Source organism: Nannobrachium achirus (genome assembly GCF_963921795.1).
Source record: "Nannobrachium achirus genome assembly, chromosome: 13".
Taxonomy (NCBI): Eukaryota; Metazoa; Chordata; class Actinopteri; order Myctophiformes; family Myctophidae; genus Nannobrachium; species Nannobrachium achirus.
The window spans coordinates 50,802,302-50,810,400 of NC_137833.1; positions in this window are offsets into that span (position 1 = coordinate 50,802,302).

Consider the following 8,099-nt stretch of genomic DNA (forward strand, 5'->3'; position numbering starts at 1 on the left):
TGCCTAAAGTAAAAAGTACTCATTATATGCTGAATGTGCCATTAAAGAAGTTATTTCAAAAGTTGGAAAGATTCGTGAAAATCTTTCGAAAATAGGTTGGTATAGGTTAATGGGTGTTTTGTAATAATAATAATTTAAATATATAGATGAACTTGAATTTGTAATTGTAATTGTTTTGGAGTAAAAGCCTCTGTGCTATAGTGGAGTAAAAGTATGAACTATGAAGCATTGAAAAATATGGACAACTGTAACTGTAAGTACAGTGCTTGTGTAAATGTACCTACAGTAGTTATTTACCACCTCTGGCTGCAGGTTCACCCTGCGAAGGGAACTGATCAAATGATGTGCACCACAATGACAGTGTTCGTGACAGTGTCATACTGCACTACAAATACAGTATGAGAAACTTTCTCTCACTTCCTTTTCCATTGTTTGTCTCAGTAGTCTCTTAAAATTCACCTCTTATTTTTCATCCCCTTTCTGTCTGGTCGGACGCTTTATTTCACACAAGATAATCTATCTAATCAACAGGCTAAAGATTTAACTCAGCCCCATTAAACATCATCACTTTATATCAGGGTGATTGACCTCTTCATCTTGAGGGTGTTTTTGGGATGAGATTGATTAGATAAAGGGTATAACGTTTATACAATCATGAATATCTTATCAATCTCATAAGGATTTATGATCTGACTAATTAGCGAGTGCAGGTGTGTGTGTGCAGAACAGAATGTTGATATGAAAACAGGAAACACTTAAACAGTAGGTAAACATATGACCTTGCATTTTCCTATGCACACACCCACAGATAGATATAGACAAACAGACATTTACAGTACACACACACGCACAGGCACCAGGGACGTGCAGAGAAAGTTAGAGAGGCAGGGTCTGACAATTCTAAAAGGGCCTTTTGGTGGTCTGCTATTTTCGAGTGCAGGTCGGCTATTTTCGGTGTTTCATACCACACTAAACTAAGCAAGTCAATACTGAAGATGTGGCGTGAAGGCATGGATTTCTACACAGAGAGGGCAATTATTTCAACATACAAGATGCTGCATTCAAGTTCAGGAGAATTTGGACAAGGCAATTCTCTTGAATGCTGCCTTCAGGTATGGCATGGAAATATACATATGCATTTCTTTCACCATAGTAAAAACTGCAATCATTGTCTGGAGAGGTCACTTTTTACAGATGGATAAAAGGGCAAGGGCTCAAGCCCCCTTTCATGTCTATGTGTGCACGTGCCTGCACACACGCGTGCACGCACGCACGCACGCGCGCACGCACGCACGCACGCACGCACGCACGCACGCACGCACGCACGCACGCACGCACGCACGCACACACACACACACACACACACACACACTGAAAGACGTTTACACTCTGCATGAACATACATAGCCTACACCCACACCTGCTCTCTCACAGTCATGTGTGTGCAACATCAAACATGAGCTGTCAATCAAACTTTATTGTCAAACTCGTTCTTCTGCTATACCACCAAAATGTGGAAAGCCTTACCGAAGGCCATAAAGGAGTGTGGATCCCTAGCATCCTTTAAAATTGCCCTGAAAAACCACTTACAGGCAGCAGCTGTTCGCAACTGGTAAAAAAACAAACCTAGCCCAGCCCTACCTTCCCTTGCCCCTTCTTTGTATATACTTACTGTTTGTTTAGACTTACTGTTTTTTTTTTCTTTTTTTTTTCTTTCATTTTCTTTTCTTTACATAATCTACTGCATAGCACTGTGTTCTATTCGTCTGTCAGTCAATGTTATATGAGATACTTAAATGGTTTCCTGTGGAAATAAGCTTAGTCTTTTCTAGGATCTCCTTTTAGTAGACCTTGTACCAGTGAACTGTACCGTCATGAAACTGTACCTTTTCCTATGCAAACTTCAAATAAAGTCTTCAATCAATCAATTAAAAAAGCAGTATTTTCTAAAATACAGTGAAATGTATACAGGTCAGCCCCGCGGATAGTGAACAATAAAACAAGACAAGCTGGAGTACTAAAGTACTAAACTAACCTAAAAAGTCAATAATCAACCACTAAAGCATGTGCAAGTACAGTATGTTGTTTAATTTTCAGCCCCCAATAATACATAGAAATTTCCATTTTAGGTGTCCAACTGTCCATACACTGTATAAGTGTAGTCATGTCCATGTATAGTGACGGTGTGTGTGTGTGTGTGTGTGTGTGTGTGTGTGTGTGTGTGTGTGTGTGTGTGTGTGTGTGTGTGTGTGTGTGTGTACGTTAGGGCTGTCACAATTATTACATAATCGTCTAATCGCAAATATTTGACATAATCGCAAATATTTTGTCATAATCGTCATAATCGTGAATGTTGAAAAATGTTCATACATTTACATACATTTACAGAAATAGTGGAAATAGCAGATCTACAAGCTCACAACGCGTCGCATGTTATTTTTTAAGTAGAAAGTTGTCAAATTATTCAGTAATTTCTTTGTACATGTGTCACATATACCATGTGCAACTTCAAAGCCTAAAAGCCGAACAGAAATGTAATTACCAACGACAAAAACACAATTAAATCATTAATCGCAATTATTTGAGTGACAATTGATCGTCTTGTAAAATGTCATATCGTGACAGCCCTAGTGTACGTGTACATGTGTGCGTGTGCATGCATGCGACTGCCCATCTCCATGCCCGTACCTATTTTCAAAAGACTTATTATACATTTGAAAACGTGTGAAATGGGACATCATGATTCCTTTCTACTTTTGTTACTTTAAGCAGGGACGTGCAGAGAATGTTAGAGGCAGGGGCTGACATTTCTAAAAGGGCCTTTTGGTGAAACTATTGAAAATAGCAGACCTCCAAGCTTACAACGTGTCGCAGCGCGACGCGTTGTAAGCTTGGAGGTCGGATATTTTCGGTATATACCACTCTAAACTAAGCATAATTGAATACCGGAGATGTGGTTTACGGCATGTATTTCTACACAGAGAGGGCAATTCCTTCAACATAAGATTTTGCATTCAAGTTCAGGAGAGTTTGGACAAGGCAATTCTTTTGAATGCTGCCTTCAGGTATGGCATATGGGATTTGCATTTCTTTCACCATAGTGAAAACTACATTCATGGTCTGGAGAGCCGAGGACACTGTTTACAGATGGGTAAAAGGGCAGCCCCCTTTGATGTCTATGACTGCACGCCGCCTGACTTACATTTTGATGACTTTTTCTCAAGTACATTTTGAATTCCGGACTTTTACTCTTAACAGAGCATTTTCTACATTGCAGTATCGATACTTCTACGTTAACCTCCCCTACCAGGCTTTGGCTTTCTGGGGGAAAGCCTGGTGTTCGTTCACTACAGGCCGTTTGGTTTCCGCCTAGAGCACGGAAACCACTAGAAGAAGCGGCGTCGCTTTGATTTGGTTCCCTCCGTTTGTTTCCCCAATCCCTATTAAAATGCTCGAGTAGCCTAGTGTAGTCTTGCCAGTCGCTAAAAGTTGGACTAAAAGATGCATATACCAAACAAATTTTTCAAAAGCAAAACTACTCCGCATCAAGGAGTTTATTAGGTAGGCCCTAAAAGTGTGTCCTTGAGCGCAGGGGAATATTTTGGGTTAAAACTGAATCCGGTTTGATCTTTCCGGCAAATTGTAGTCCTTTGAGTACTACAACATGACGTTTTGTGGTTTCCACTCCAGACCGGTTACAAACCCGAAAAGTGAAGTGATCCCAGACTACTTCTACGTAAGTAAGAAAATGTGAGACTACCGCCGCCCCCACCTCAGAGAGTGACACGACCTCCGACCGCGGGGTCTGAACTTCCGTCTCCCCTCCATGTGAAACCTCTGGGGGTCAGGGTGGGGAGGGGGGGCCCCGGTGCTGCCAGGTCCAGTTTGTACTGAAGCATGAAGGCCAGGGTGCTGGAGAGAGAGAGCTGACACTATTAAGGAAGAGAGGGGTGAAGATTAGGCCGCCAAAGGGCAGGACTTTCTCTCACGGTGCTCCGAGTGTCCCGTCTCGCTTCTGTAGACTTTGAACGTGTTTCACGTTCAAGGGACCCCTGAATTGATGAGTATTTTGGCCGCAGATGACCCCCATCTGGAAACGTGTTTTTATTTTTTTGTGCGTGTGTCGGGAGCATATCTTGCAAACCGCTGGACTGATTAGGGCATTAAAGACTTGTGATTGTTGCAAGTCGACTCGACTCACTAAAAAGTTGAGTTGAAGTCGACTGTATTGTTTGACGATGTCGTCAAACTGTGCATGAACGGGGGGACAAAACCGGAAACCCTGTGCTCAATTCCATTGAAAAAGTTGGAAAATGAGAGTATCATTCTGTCCTTGACAATAAGCAATCCTACTGATTGAATGCGCACACACACACACACACACACAGACACACACACACACACACAGACACACACACACACACACACACACACACACACACACACACACACACACACACACACACACACATGGAGCAAAAATAATGATAGAAAGAAATACATTTTTAGCTTGTTTTTTTACTTTTTTCAACTTTTTGACTTTCCCTGGTGGAAGTCGACTTGTCGACTTTTTGGTTAATGTCCTAGTACTGATCAGCCTCATGTTTTGACAACATGATGTCACAAAATGTTTCATAATGGAAGTCAAAGGGGCTCTAATCAGGCTGAAACCTTGCCCAGATTACCAACATCATACCATCATAAAACTTATATTTTATTATGATGTACCCCACATAAAACATATGTTTGTTTGTTTTTTGCTTGGAGTCTATGACCGGTCTATATGACATCAGCACTATGATTGAGCCAATCTATCTATCTATTTATCTAGTCAATCAATCTATCCATTGTCCACCAATATACAAATTAAAGTTATAAAACATTTCAGAAAACTTGCTCATCACACTCCCCAGATCATAACACAAGATTATGGATTACGTTTCAGTGCAATCCAACCGGGTGTGGACGAGCAAAAAAACACACAAGGCACACAGACAGATAACTTCCACGTAAATATAATGTCATGTATAATTGTGGCCCTTAAAGTGGGGTCCATGGACTCCTTGGGGGGAGGAGAGGTTCCAAATGGACAGGTCTATAACTCTGAGAGTAGAGAGCGTTGTGGGGGTTCTTGAAATTAAAAGGTTTGAGATGATTCAAGATTCCAAAGATTTATTGTCGGCTGGATGTACAAGTGGAGTACAGTAGCCTACATGCACTGTGATAAAATATAGTTTGGGGTGCTTCACAACGCAATAAAAACAATAACAATACACAACGTATCATTAACAGAACCACTTGTTATGTAGATATGTAATATCGTTACTGACATGCAGGCAGAAACCTCTTTTCTCCGTTTCATTTGTTAATGAACGCCCACTTGATCATACTACCGCGTCACACAAAAGCATCAAAAGTAGCACATCCACGAGCTTGTAGATCTGCTACTTTTGAATTTGAATCCTGAAAGATTAAAAAAAGAGTTACAAACAAAATGATGCAATAAATGAAAAGTGAGGACATTTTTTCGGACTGTCAATGCTGTGGTGTAGAACAGGCTATATAGCCTGGCCTAATAGGATTTGTGGCTTAAAGCTTGGGGACACACAACACCCCTGAGGGTCCGGGGGTCACTCTGGAGGTGACAGAGACCACCTGAAGATCCCCCTGCCTGCCTGGGAACCACTGGCCATCCTGCACCGTCAAACCCTCCAGCGTTCATTCAGCACACATTTTGGAACCAAAGTGTGGCTGCGTTTTTTGGTCGCAAACATTTTATACATTTGAGTTAAAGGGGAAAATCGAAAAACCCAGGCCTATAGCATGTGATCACGAACGTTAGTCAAAAATAGATTTACAAGCTCACTATACGTTGCAGAACGCAATGCTTTCGTGAGCTTGTAGATCGGCTACTTCTGGCAAAGAGATTTTTGGTGTAGAGGAGAAAAAAGGTGCAGACCTATTATAGAGCTCTGGGTAGTGGGTACCCTGGTCAAGTAAGTACTAGTAAGACACCCAAGGGTGGAATGCGACCTCAGGGTGACATGCAACCTCGCCCTAAAGGGCGAGGTCGCGCCAATTCTTGACAATCTGGCCAACCACAGCGTTTCTCTGACGATTCTAGTTGTTGTCATTCTGGGGGGAGTTTGTTCATGTTTTTGTGAGGGTATCAACCCTAGGAGCTCAGCACACTCACAGAATCATGGCACACTCACAGAATCAATGTTATGCCCATACATGGAGTTCCCTGACTATGTTATGTCAAAACATGCCCATATGTGGACATTACCAAATATGGGCATTTCCAGATATGTCCTATATTATATTATATTGATAACATTGGGACAGGGATCTCCATATATGGGCATGAAACATATGTTAATTAGTAAAGCCAAGCTTAGGTTTGATGCCTTGGGATTTCTATATTTGGACATAAGTGTGTACCCAATAGGTCATCATCTGGAAAGGTAGGGTGTAAATCAGAGTAAAGCAGGCTTTTGAGCTAGTTAGGGTCAGAGATTGATGACATCAGAAATCCCCATATATGGGCATAAAGGGATTTTGCTTTTGGGAATGCCCATCTATGGCATTTTTATTTTATTTTATCCTTTATTAATAAAAATACATGTATGTATCCATATACATATGGAGTTCAATATTGATGTTTTTGGAGAAGGTATGTTGTAAATGTATGCTACTTAGTAAGGGGCCTCGGGTTAGATACTCTTTGTATGGCCTCTGGAGGTCCTTGGCGTCGGTTAGTAGTATGCCCAGCACATAAGATGTGGGACGTCACAAAGCCTGCGGCCATGTATCATTTTCCATCAGGCCTGTTGGTTTTCATGCTCCAGTGCGGCGTTCATGCGCTGCAAGTCAATGGCAGACTTGGCAGTCAGACAGACAGCCATTGACTCCGGCCTAACAATGGCTACTTTCTATGACGGTAGTCCCATATGACATGATGGACTGGACTATCTCCATATATAGTGTTATCCACATTTCGTGTAGCTGCCCTGTACAGGAAGTGATGTCACAACTCGCTGACATCACACTGACATCACAGAGGCTTCGGAAGGACGGTCACGAGGCTTCGGACACTCAAGCGACACGATTCTTCAGAGTATATGCGACCTTCGGTCGCAATAAAGGGTGTAAATGGTTAACACAGACACAATGTGTGTAATATGTCTCTGTTGTAAACAATTCATAAACTGATTTGGAAGGAAAATATAAGAAATGTGAAGGTCTCTGCATATAGAGACCTGGTGGTACCGTTACACTCATCTGTTAAAACAAGTAAAGCACTGCTTCATCATATGGCCGTCGCACAAAAGTAGTGAAAACAGCTGATCTACAAGCACAGTGCGAGGCGTTGTGTGCTAGATTGGCTGTTTTCACTAGTTTAAATCATTTTAAAAATGATAAATACAAAACAAGGTTTCCACCCAACAACAACGATATTCATGTTGAATGTATAAGTATTGTATTGTAGAGATTAACTGACGCGACTTTGGGTACTAAAGAAAACCACTATATAAATCTGATGTATGATACCCGAGTGCAGTTGCTTGTCAGCGACCAGGAAACATTTTTTCTTTTCTGTGTTAATGCCTATACCAGGGTTCCCCAATTAGTTTTCCCCAAGGGCCGAATTATGTCTAGGGTACCAAGCTGAGGGCCACAACATTGCAGGGGCCGATGGTGGCGTTCCCACTACTCCAGAGACAGTTTTCGCCGTTGTCGGGTGAAAATCTTGTATGTCCAAAACCGTTCGTTTTGAATTTATCATTTTAAAAATGATTTAAACTAGTGAAAACAGCCGATCTACAAGCACACAACGCCTCACGGTGCGAGGCTTTGTGTGCTTGTAGATCTGCTGTTTTCACTACTTTTGTGCGACGGCCTTGAATGATTCGCGAAAGAACGTACACATTTGGAGATACGAGATTTCCACCCGACAACGACGATATACTAGTGTTGTTGCTGCTCTTATACCACCATTATTACTGGGGTTGGTGGGGGCCAGACAGTAGCCCCCCGCGGGCCGCCTATTGGGGAACCCTGGCCTATACTATCTCCTGGAAGCATTCTTAGATTTT